Source organism: Equus caballus, chromosome 20, assembly GCF_041296265.1.
Source record: "Equus caballus isolate H_3958 breed thoroughbred chromosome 20, TB-T2T, whole genome shotgun sequence".
Taxonomy (NCBI): domain Eukaryota; kingdom Metazoa; phylum Chordata; class Mammalia; order Perissodactyla; family Equidae; genus Equus; species Equus caballus.
In genome coordinates, this window is record NC_091703.1 from 54503995 (window position 1) to 54516946 (window position 12952).

At 40.1% G+C, this 12952-nt stretch overlaps 1 long non-coding RNA gene across 1 annotated transcript; it reads left to right on the forward strand.

Annotated features, from left to right (window-relative positions):
• The first annotated feature begins 2044 nt into the window (after nucleotides 1–2044).
• On the forward strand, nucleotides 2045–10241 carry LOC111769349 (uncharacterized). Its single transcript, XR_002802310.2, has 4 exons — nucleotides 2045–2325; nucleotides 7567–7670; nucleotides 8123–8289; nucleotides 9426–10241. It is a non-coding gene; the product is annotated as an uncharacterized lncRNA (long non-coding RNA).
• Nucleotides 10242–12952: the final 2711 nt, after the last annotated feature.

A 12952-nucleotide genomic window follows, 5' to 3' on the forward strand; every position in this document is an offset into this window, starting at 1 on the left:
GTTAATGGGCATTTGGATTATTTCCAGTTTTGGCTATTACCAGCAAATTTACTGTGAACATTCATGTACAAGTCTTTGTACGGAAATATGCTTTCTTTTTCTTTGGGTAATGCACTGGAATGGAATGGCTGGGTCAATATGGTAGGTGTGTGTTTAATTTTTTAAGAAACTGCCAAATTATTTTTCAGAGGTATTGAACCACTTCACATTCCAGCCAGCAGTAATGAAAGTTCCAGTTTCTCTACATTTTTGGCAACACTTGATGTGGTTGGTATGTGAAGGTATTTCATTATGGTTTAATTTGCATTTCCCTAATGACTAATTGTGTTGAGCATCTTTCCATGTGCTTATTTTCCATCTATATATCTTCTTTGGTGAATTGTCTGCTCAAGATAGGCCATCTTTTGGGCCATAAGTCAAGTCTCAAGAAGGTTAAAAGGACTCAGATCATACAAAGTGTGTTTTCAGACCACAATGGAGTTAAATCAGAAGTCAATTACACAATAATATCTGGAAAACCCCAAAGTATTTGGGTCCAGCATTGCTGTTAAGAAATCTGATGCTGATCCCATCCTTGTACCTTTGTAGGAGATATGCTCTTTTTCTCTGGAAGCTCTCAGAATTTTCTTTCTCTTTAGTGTGCTTAAATTTCCCAATGCTATATCTGAGTTCTTAATCTCTTTTATTTGGCACTCAATTCTTTCCCTCTGAGTTCTTTCATCTTTCTTTAATTCAGGGACACTTATTTTTATTATTTCCTTATATATTTTCCCCTTGTTTTATTTTTCTCTCCTTTTGGACTCCTATTTTCAGTATGTCAGCGTGTCTACTTTTATCTTCCATGCGGCTTAACTTTTTATTTCTATATTTATCTCTTTATCTTTTTTCCTGCCTTCTGGGAGATTTCCTCAGTCTGCTGTTTCAGTTTTCAGTTTATTCTTTGGCTATATTCTGCTTGCTATTTATCCCATCAACTATTCTTTCTTTCAAGTGTTATTTTTTAATACTTAATCTTTCCATTTGGCTCTCTTTTTGTCTTTTTTCCTGCTTTTTATTCCCAATATCTTTTGACAACGTTAGTTGTGATGCGGGCTTGGCGAGCTGAGAAGTTGGAAGAAAGATTTCTTGGACTCTCAAGTTCTGGTCGTAGTGCTCTTTTATTCAGAGAATAGCATGGGGACAGGACCCATGGGCACTAAGACCTGCAGGCATGGGGACAGGACCCATGGGCAGTGAAGAGCTGCAGTGTGTTGAGGGTTAGGGCTAAATTTATAAGGCATGGGTGTGTGACTTATTTTTACTAGACAGAGGAAAGATGATGTAAAAAGTCATTAAATGGTATCAGTGCAGGTGGGATCTGGTTGTTGTGTGGTCATATAACTTTAGATATGAATAGGGTCATTTAGATTGGCATATAGGCCAGGACGTCTTGGACTTCTCTCCCTGGGGCAGCCTTGATCCTCATCAGTTGTGCTTATTTTAAATTCTTAATTTGTTTGTTCCAATATTTCTTGGGAATATTCCATATATGGAATATATTGTATATGGATATTCCATATCCACTTGATACGATATGTGTTGTTGTGTTTGTGGTTTTCCTTCCACAGTGGTTCTAACCTCAGGTAATTTAGGCTGTGAGCTGATCTTCCTCTAGAGTTATAGGTACTAGGATGAGAAGCCAAGGCTTAGGCCCCAGTTTATGGCCTCCTTGTGATTTTAAGAAGTTGGAAGATGAGCCCTAGGGCAGAGAGTCCTAGACGCCACAACTGCAGTCAGCCACCCATCTGTTGCCCCTCCATTAGGCATCCCGCTCGTGGGGTTCTCCTCGAAAGTTTTAAAAGGGAGAAGACGGTTATCTCTATGTGATCCACCATCCTGTATGTGGGATTGGTGAGGAAGACTGGAGGAGCGAGTGCTCAGGGCAGCTGGTCAGTCTTCCCTTTTCATGTGGGCTGTTGTTGCTGCCTCTGACTCACCGTGGTTACAGGGCAGGCAGTGATCCAAGGAAATCTGAGAGAGAGGCTAGAGCGGAACCGAGCAGCGTTCTCTTTACCTGTTCTTCCACCTCTGCATGCCTCTCCTCCCGGAGTTTATGATGGCCTTTAGTCTCTCCAGGGATTTCTCACAGATTAATGCATTCCTCTCTCTTCTGAGATTTCCCTGGAGCTGACTCCCTGTGGCCTGAGCCCAGTAAACATCTTGTCTGTACTTCATGGGGTAGCAGTGGGGGATTGGTTCCTGAAAGCTTTTGAGTTTTGCTGTAAGAAAATTAATCTTGCAGCAGAGTGCAATAAAAGGAGGAAGGAAACACAGTTACTAGTCTAGGTAAGCAGGAACAAAGATCTGAATTAATTGTTTGTTTGTTGAAATGAGAAGATTTTTTTTTCTGTATAAATGATTTATTTGTTAGTTGAACCTAAGATGGAAGAAGCTGCTGTTTTATTTTGCCTTTTTTCTCTCTAAATATGTTTATTCTTAGCTTTTTTTTTTTTTTTGAGTGAATTGCAAACTAAGCACTGGGAGAAATTCAAGCTGTTAACAGTGCAAAAGGAAGCTAAATGAGGCCAGATTGGAGAGCAAATTGTTATTATTTAAAACTTATGGACCACCCCAAGTATGCCAAGTTCTATTTAAGAAAGTTTAGAAACATGATCCCTTCCAGTGAACAGCGAACATTTTCAGGAAATATCTGCCACGTTTTTGCTTGTATTCTACTTCACGTACTGCCAATACTTAAACTTGTCAAGTTTGGGGAATTTCCTCTTAGTTTTCTTTCCCCTCAATTGTTTTTGAGAGTGGCTCCCTGTCCTTTTTTTCTTTTTTTTTTTTTCATAAAAACAGAAACTATAAACAAATGTCATTGTGTATGTTCATATCATTGGGTTGAAAGTTGGTAAGTAAAACCCTGTCTTTGTCCTGTGAGTCTTCATAAAGGATACAGGATGGAGCATTCCCCTCTCGCACCTCTTCCGTGTGTTTGCCGCTCCAGCCGATGGTAACTGGCTGATCTCTATTTTTATTTTAGACTAAAATTAAAGAAATCAGTTTGAACTGTAGCATGCAAGATTTATGTTAACTGTAAACATATGAAAAATGTTCAGTCTTAAGTAAGACAAACAGTATTTTTTTGGTTGTGTTTTGGGTTCTTTTGCCTGTTGAACTGCCAAAAATTACATGTAGAAAGATTTTGTCAGTAAGAATTCTCATAAAATGCTGATGGGAATATAACTTCTGATGCCCATGAAGGAAAATTAAAAACACAGCTGTAGCTCTGTGTAGCAGGTGAGCCCCACCCTGTCCCACCACATCCCACATACCAGCGGTTCTCAAACCTTAGCATGCATCAGAGTCACCCAGAGAGCTTGTTAAAACAAGGATTACTGGGCCCCACCCCTAGATTTCTGATTCAGTAAGTCTTGGGTGATGCCTGAGAATTTGCATTTCTGGTAAATTCCCAGATTATGGTGAAACTGATAGTCCAGGATCAACACTAAGAACCACTGCCCTAAGTCAGTGGTTCTCAACCCTGGCTGTACCTGGGGATCTTAAAAAGAAGACTGTTGCCAAAAAGTTACAGTGTTCGAGTCTACTCCCAGTGAGTCTAATTTAATTGGTTGGAAATGAGGCCTGGATATCTGTATTTTATAAAACCTCTTCAGGAGATTCTAATGTGCGTTTAGGGTTGAGAACCACTGCCGCATAACTCATTCCTACCCATCATCCAGAGGAACTCATATAGTTGCTGTTCCACTTCCCTTCCAGCCTTCAACATTAGGCTATTGTCAAGATATGTTTATTTAAGTTGGTATGCCGTTGGTCTTGGTCATCGCCAGAATGTAAATCAGTGAGTGTTTATCTTCCCCCTTACTCTCAATGGTTCCCTGAGATTTCTCTCCTCTGATCCAATCTCTCCTCCCTCTTCTCTCCCTCTCTTCCCTCTCTCATCTTCCTGTTGCTTTCTCTAGAATTCTTCGCCAAGTGGTTTATTTACAATCTCTTCTGTGCTTTCAGCCTTTCTCCCGTTTTCCCCCCTCCTCTCCTTGCCTTCCCTGGAGCTTGGCTTGTTTGTAAGGATAGTGCTTTATCTGCAGCCCTTTCAAATGCAGGCTGCTGGCTTTCCTGCATTCCCTGGGTGGTGGACTGTGGAAGCCGTTTGCAGTCCTCTTTCCATGTCACTGCAGCTTCTAGACGTGTACCCCTCAACGCTCGTGTAAATGTCCTGAGCCTTTGAAGTTAATGCTCTCTGCCTGTGTCACCTCTCTCCCCTGATATTGTTGTTGTGCACCTGCTTATCTCTCCGTTCTTTCACTAAAGTTTGGGCACTGGCTCCCGGTCTTTCCTTCAACGCTATCCCTGCCATCACTTTAGGAGCATCTACATCCACATGCATGACCATCTGGCAGTCTGTCATCTTAGTCTTTGATCTCCTCATCCTCAATGAGCTTCTCTTTCGCTCCACCTCCCCATCCAATGTCATCATTAGGCTCTAGGCCTTTGCCATCATGGAGTGTTCACCATCTATGAACTACTGCCTTCCATCATTCTAGCCCATTCTCAATTACCTAACATCACAATCACAAGAAGCCCATCCAGAGTAGGATTTCATTCTCTTTTTTAGAGGAAGGCACTGCACATGAGTAAAGAACTGAGGACATGCTGCTGATCAAGGGGGAAAGACAATCTCATATCATTTAAAATCTTATATGCGAAGAAATTGATGATCTTTATGTTACACTTCTGTATTTAGTATGTGAAATAATGAAATTTCAAAAGCTTATTTCAGGGACTCAAATCCTCTTTTTTGATGGAAAAATATTCTATTATAAGAGGAGACTCTCTTTGGGGCTTTCCACACAGAGGCCTGACGTGGATAAGATATGCTCCTACGTCCCCTAAACTATCTCTCCTAGATATCTCGAGTTTCACCCCTAACATTTTAATACTTAAGTTAGGGATGGGTAACACTATTATGATGTTTTCTCAGCTAGTCAAGTTTTACTGTGAAAAATTTCAGATGCCTCCAGAATATGTTATGTGCCTTACTCGAGAAATCAGCTTCCTATCAAAGCATGATTGACAACATGATTCTGCAACGTGTATCAAGAATATTAAAATTTTTATACCCTTTGGATGGGTGGAGGGAGCACAGGATGGGAGGCAGGGACCCATGCCAATCTCTTGCATCTATTTCGCTCCTTCATTGAGAGATGTGTGGAAAGAGAAGTGCCCTCTCCTCCTTTCATTAGTCACAGAACAAGGCATAGTGGTCCTGAAATTCACTTCTCCCCAGAGCTGTAGTTCCCACTGGGAGCAAGTCTAGGGACAGCGGGAGGACAGATGCTAACATATTTATCTATGAGCACACTTTGGACTATTTTTTTTAGTATCTCTGTGTCACTGGCTCATACAGATTGTTTTCATACTTTTTATGTCTGCATAATGTCTGGGTACAGTTTGGCTGGCATTTATGGGAAGTGAGAGGAGCGTGAAGGGAATGTGTGAGCCACAGTTGATAATTATCCTTGGGTAGAGACAGGCATCTTCTGGCCACTGCACAGCAACTGGGGGCACAGAAAGATAGGAAGTACAGTGGGATAGTGGAAACAGCAAAAGGTCAAAAGTCAGAAAACTCAGAGCAAGGATTTTTCGACTTACTATCCTTGGATTTGGGGCAATTTCCTTAGTTTGTCTGAGCCTCAGTTTCCTTACCTGTAAAATGGGGATCAGGGTGTCTCTTCTACTTTCCTCACAGGGTCGGGGGAGGATGGAATCTTTTGTGTGTGTAAAAGTGCTCGGACAATAGCAATGTGCCCTGGAACAGAGGTAAGGTGTTTTTGTAGGATGAGTTGTGGTACTCTCCTGAGCTTCAGGGAAACATTAAGCGAAATATGAACTCTGTGGCATGTCAGTAATCATACGTTATAAATTTGAAAAATAGTTGGGATAAATTGTAGTTTTGGGCATTGTAAAATGATGGAGTGAAGATGAATTAAAACATCAGAAATGTATTGGATTAAGAAGCAGCTCGGATTTTGAAAACGTGCTACATAGTTAAACAACATCCAATATTTTACTATCCAAATAAAAACACTTAGCTCTTTCATAAGCCCTTTTCCTTTTATAATCATGAGCCCTTGCTTTTTTAGATATTACCTAGACCCTAATTAGATGTAGGAATGGTTTAGATAGTCTGCTCTACTGACCAAGAATAATTTTTTATATTTTATTAGGAAAAAAACCAGTGAGTTTCAACATGCCTCCTGTGACTATGTTAATTGTCTGGAGTGTCTCAATTTCTGGAAATCTCGTTGGTCATAAGTTCTCACAAACTATCATGTTTATGCTCCCTTTAGCCCTTCAAACCAAACATCCTCATCACAAACTCATTTTTTGGCAAGTGATGTGAATGTCCCTCCTAAGGCACGTATCTCCTAAGCTTTGTCTTCTCTTTAAGCTAAATCTACCCTTTGCCTGTATGTCCCCAGACCAAATACAGTGTTTTGCTCATTGTAGGTTTTCAGTACATGTTTATTGAATCTAGTTGAATAATTTTCTTTATCAAGCTTGCAGCATAAACTGGATGCTGACTATATGAGCAAACATAAATGTATATACCCCTGTTTATATAAAACGTGAATTTAGTTTTCAATCTGAATCCTGGAAAACAAACCACCTTGGTGAGACTGAGGTGCAGTACTGTGGGATGGGGAAAAGCAGAACTTCCTTCACCCCGGGAGGCAGGAGAGCACTCCAGGTCCCTTCTCTTGGTAACTGGAAAGTTTGTCCAGGATCCCAGGAGAGAGGTTGGAATTTGGAGTGTTTAGAGGTCACGGTTGGAGCCATGGAAGTGGATGAATTTGGCCAAAGGAGGATCTATGATTGAGAGGGAAAGGAGTAATTTTTGAAAAGGAAAGTAGTGCTTAGCAAGGTTCGAGAAAGAAGAATGGGAGAAGGGAAATGTCAAAATGTTCAAATAGATTTTATAAGGATGTAAACTTCACACATGTTTTTGTCTGTATTGTTCATTGCTGTGTCTATTCCAACAACCCGGAATAACACCTGGCATGTAAAGGACACTCAGTAAACATTTGCTAAATGAATGCGTGAATGAAGAATAGACGATCGGAGGGGTCACAAGTGGCAGGGAGCCTGAAAAAGCTCAGGGCTGAAATGAAGTCACAAATGTAATGGCCAATGCTAATGGACAACTGAGGAAGTGGAAACAGTGAATCTGTCTTTTGCAAAACGTGTTGGTTCTTCCCAGCAAGACATCACTGTTGGTTCCCCATCTACCAAATTCCATCAAAATGATCAAGTGAATATATGTATAGGGAGAAGCTGAGTCGGCACTGTCCACATGCCAGAAATATCAAGTAATTTTTATGAATCCTGTTTGGATGGTTGGTTCTGTGTTGGAGGTCCATGAGCACTCTTGTTCTGAAAGCATCGCATATCTAGGATGCAAACCGAAAAAGGCCCAGCAGACCCCGTCTGAGGGAGGAAGACAATGAGGTAGGCAGTGAGGCCATCAGTAGCACGTTATTTGGTCTCTTTCTGCTTTTTCAGTGCCTCCTGCAAGCCCAAAGTCTTCACCAACATTCAGGTTCCACCCAGAGACCACATTCTCACTGCCTTCTGTGGGTCACCTCCCCCTGTCCTTTTGGGAATCTGTAAGTGCTGTCTCTTCTGCTATTTTCACTTCAGTCCACAAAGAGAGGAGGAAGGGAGGGGAGGAGCTGAGATCGGCAGTTAAGTACAGTGTAAGAGGTGTAGGTATGAGCTGGAAGGCTGTGCCTGGGGTTCAGATGCGAGCCTGTGCTTCTCAGGAGAATTGCTGATGGATGCCCCTGACTGGGTTGGGAGAAGCTGGGCAGGAGTAGAGGGAAAGAACTGATGCGACCCAGGTGGTTACAGGAAGGAGGTAAAGGAAGCTAGAAGGTTAAGGGGGGCGGAGTCACTTTCTATGAGCAACAAAGGGAAATCTGGGAGTGCAGGAACCTGGAAGGTCATGTGGTATAGAAAGGGAAGAGAGACAACTCTGAAAACTGTAAAACAAGCTGCCGCTGTGGTCTGAATCAAGTCCTTTAGAAGCTCGCTGAGAAATCTTCTCTTCCTTCCCAAGTCTCCTTCAATCCCATAGAGAACCAACACAAGAGGGAAAGAGGAAGAGTCGGAGCAGAGTCTCTTCCTAAAAGCCACCATCTGTGGGCGTGAGTGTCTTTGGTCCACGGATTTCTCCTAAGACCCATGATGATTTTGATGAGAGAGTATTGATTTTATGGTTCATTGGTAAGTATATTAACATACTTCCTCCTACACCATTTTGGGGAGTACATTTTCTTTCTCTTTGGAGAGAATCCGTTTTCAATGTTTTTTCTTAGGAACTGTTTCTTGTGATAAAACCCAATAGCTAGAGATCACCAGAAACAAATCAATATTTCAACAAAGGCAGATCTACTTTATTCTCTGCCTGTCTCCTCCCTCCTGGGTGATTGTGTTAAACCAACGGTTAACAAAGAGGCATATGTAATGGACAAGGATCATTTACAAGCCTACTGTTACTTGCCGCACACGCGATCCAAAGGAAGAATTGCCATCATGAAGGAAGATTCTGACCAGGGCCAGAATCTGAAGAATCCTACATGGAATACATTCTGTGCAGGGCAGGTTTCTGCCTTCCCCAAGTTCCATTTCCTTTAGCCCTTTAAGTGAAGGGCTGACAAGTATTAGCATATAAGGGATGTGCCTTGCAAGTAAATATCTTCCTGCTAGGTAGAACCTTGAAAGAAAAATGCACCGGCTTGGTTTTTTGCCCTTTAATTCTTTTTTTCTATTTTATTTATAAACAACATGGAAGAAAAAGTTCAAAATCTAGAAATCAAGAAAATTAAACTGAAAAGTGTGTCTCAGTGTATTATTGTATATTCTAATTTTATGTAATTTCCCCCCTTTTTATTCTTAGAAAGTCATGAAATTCAAGATCTGTGAGAATCAGCAACTCTTATTATGCTTTTTTCCTTGCTGTTTTGATGTTAGTAGATTTAGATAACAAACCATTCATTCATTCAGATAGTTACCATACTGTTGGGGATACAGAAAAGAGGCAGACACGGACCCACCCCTTTTAGGTGCTCGAAGCCCCTGAATATCCTTCCTGCATTGTGCTTTAGGACCACCTCTAAAGAAAAGAAGCAGCAAAATGCTTCTTTTTTTGAATGTATGGCATACATATGACTCATTATATTTATGATTCCTTTAAGCTTAAATTAGGAGGAAGTTCCTAGAGTATGTTGTAGAGTAAGCAAAAAATGGTTGTGATAGATTGCAAAAATAGCCACAAATTATTTCATCCCTGTGTGCATGCCCTTTGGCAATGTGAGTTTATGGTCTTCCCATCAGGAGTTTAATTCTTTTTCTCCACCCAGTAAACATGGACTTGACCCTGTGACTTGCTTGGCCTCAACACATGAACAAATGTACTGCACGTAGATGCTTGAGAAGGGCTGTGCGTTAGGGCTTGCTGTCTTGCTGTACCTGGAACCCTGAGACAGCCTTGTGAATGGCCTGAGCTACTCTGCTGCATGAAGAGAGAGACGCAGTCATGTCCATGTCGCTCCACTAACATATGCCAACCACCAGAGATAACACTGAGGCTATGCTAGACCACATGATGCCAGCTGAACTGCCAGCCGCCTAGATGTGTGAGTGAGCAGCACACATCAGCTGAGCAGACCCAGACCAGAACTACCACTTGGAAAGTGTGCATTGGATTCTTTCCAACACGGAGAATTATGGAAAATACTAAATGTTGTGATTTTAAGACACTACATTTTGGAGTGTTGTTATGTAGTAAAAGCTAACCGATACAATGGTATTTTTCTAATCTCTTAAAACTTTTAAATGCTGAAACTACAGGATTAGGATGAGTTCAGAATGTGAAAATATAGTCTTATGATGTAACATTTCTTAAGACTGGCCATAAATTCTATTGAAATTTTGAATTCTATTTGAAATTTAATTCCTGAGGAATTAAATAATTGATAAAGATTTTTAAAAAATACTTTATTGACGTATGATTGACAAAAAACTGTAGATATTTAATGTATACAGCTTGATGTGTTTGGGAATTGGTAGAAATTTTTATTGTTTTTTATAATCTCTAGTGAAGATGTGAAATTGAAATTGGTTGGGGTTAAGATTTCCAGTTAGTAAATGAATAAAAGAAGAGCTGATTGTCCCAGATTTTATTTACTCTGGTTCTGCCTGATGCACTAGAAGTCAATGTTTGCTTAATGAGTAGTCGGTATTTATTGCCTTTTCAATTCAACAACAGGCTATGTTTTAAATATAAAAATTACCATGATAAGTTATAGCCACCGTCCACTCATCACTCAGTTACTCATTCCCTCTATGCAAGAGGGAATATCTTCTCCAAAGATTCTGCTTGTTTTCATATATTTTAAAGCACTTATTAGGTACTATGTAGCAGTCAATAGGCCCATAGAAGAGGGCGGTACAATTTGAGAGCTGTGTGAGGGCTAGAATTAAGAGGATGTACAGACTATATGGACATGTGCTTGTAGTTAGTGGGTACATGGGACACCTCTTGTGCCCCAGTTGGCATCAGCAACGAGATGTGTAGGTGTAACCTGGCAAGGCCCTGCCTCAGCTGTACTGTGCATCTCTTGTTGGCCTGTGACTTCTCTGTTCTTGCTGTGTGGGCTATCTTAAGGAACCTGCTGAGTCACTGTGACAGATGCACAGACTGGAAGTGCAAGAGAGTAACACTGCATGAGACAATCTTTGACCAATGAGGGATGGGAGCCAGGCTATAATCTGAACAAATATACTTTAATTACTTGAATTATTTCAGCCTCAGTCCCCTGCTCTGTGAAGTGCAAAGAAAAATTCCTACCTAATAATAAATACCCTCCAGTGTAGTGAGGATTAAATGAGATAAAGTCTGTATAGGTCTATCAAATAGTATATGCTCAATAAATGTTAGTTTTCCTCTCTGTTCTTGCATTTATAAAATTGTGATAATGAATGTTATTATTTTGGTTAGTTTTTTCTTTTACTATTAGACTTTGAAAATAATTTAAGGAAAAGAATCTTTTAAACTTAAAACTTTTGGAAAATTGGAATTACTAACCAATAACTATAGCCAGGAAGTATAGTTGAAAGAGCATCTTGTGTGTAATCAGAAAAACTAGATTCTAGTTCTGGACCCTGCTATTATTGTCTATGTCACTTTGGACAATTTGTGGCAACTCACACAACATTGGAGGAGAAGTAGGCTTGTCCTAACTCCTAAGTAACTGTTGGCAGGAGAGCGAGAAGCAAGAAGTGGAGAAGAATGTTTCATAGTAACACAGTCAACAGAGAATTTATTTCCAGCTTTCATTCCAAGTAGGAACTGATTCTTAACAACTAAAATAGCTTCAAAACCACACACACACTTAGTCACAGCATGCAAAATGGTGATCTGCAGGAAGGATAACCTGACTCCAGATCCCACAGATGGAGGACAGAGCTCTGCAATTCACAGCTGTGCCAGAATTTTGCAGCCGTTAATGGACAAAGCCTTTCATCATAATCAGCTGATAAAAACTCAGTCTTAAAAGAATTTATGTGAACAAGCTGAGAAGCAGCGCTAACTCCCTGAAATCACTCCTGAGGATCCCAAAGCAAGAAGTAGAAATCTAAATGACCGAGTGGCATAGGCATATCGTGAGTTAGAGAGAGAAACGAGATTGAGCCCTAACTAGTCCCTTCATCCCGCTAAGAATTTTAGAGAAGAGGAGCCAGAGATGATATCAAAACATGCTCTGTGCCCTTTAGAGTTTGTTGTATGTGTTTATGGAGAGCGAAGTGTGTATAAGTCTCATTACAGGATGTCACTTCAGTCATTCTTATCAATTGTTTTATTTCCTCAAAAATCCTGAGTTAATTTTTTTAGGTGTTGTTTTAGGTTTGTTTTTTTTTTTTTTTGCTTTTTTTTTATTGTGGTAAAAAAATACATAATGTTAAATGTTCCATCTTAACCATTTTAAAGCGAACAGTTCAGTAGTTTAACTGTATTCATATTGTTGTGCAACAGGTCTCTAGAACTTTTTCATCTTGCAACACTGAAATTCTATACCTACTAAACACTAATTCTCTCTCCCTCCTCGCCCTTGACAACCACCTTTCTACTTTCTGTTTCTATGGTTTGATTGCTTTAGATACTTCATATGAGTGGAAACATACTATTTGTCCTTTTGTGACTGACTTATTTCACTCAGCATAATGTCCTCAAGTTCATCCATGTTTCAGCATGTGACAGAATTTCATTCTTTCTTAAGGCTGCATCAATATTCCATTGTATGTATATGCCATGTTTTCTTTATCCATTCATCTGTCGATGGACATTTGGGTGGCTTCCCCCTCTTGGCTATCGTGAATAATACTGCCGTGAACGTGGATGTGCAGATATCTCTTGGAGATCCTGCTTTGAATTCTTTTGGATGTGTACTCAGAGATGGAATTGCTGGATCATATGGTAGTTCTATTTTTCGTTTTTTGAGGAACTTCCATACTGTTTTCCATAATGGATGCACCATGTTACATTCCCACCAGCAGTGCACAAGGGTTCCAATTTCTCTATATCCTCATTAACACTTTTTATTTTCTGTTCTTTTACCAGTGGCCATCCTAATGGCTGTGGGGTGATATCTCATTGTGGTTTTGATTTGCATTTGTCTTATGATTAGTGATGTGGAGCATCTTTTCCTATGCTTGTTAGCCATTCCTAGATCTTCTTTGGAAAGTTGTCCATTCAAGTCCTTTCCCCATATTGTAATCAGTTTATTTGTTTTTCTGTTGTTGAGTTGTAGAAGTTCCTTATATTTTTCTAGATATCAAGTTATGTATATCAGATATGTAATTTGCAAATATTTTCTCTCATTCTATA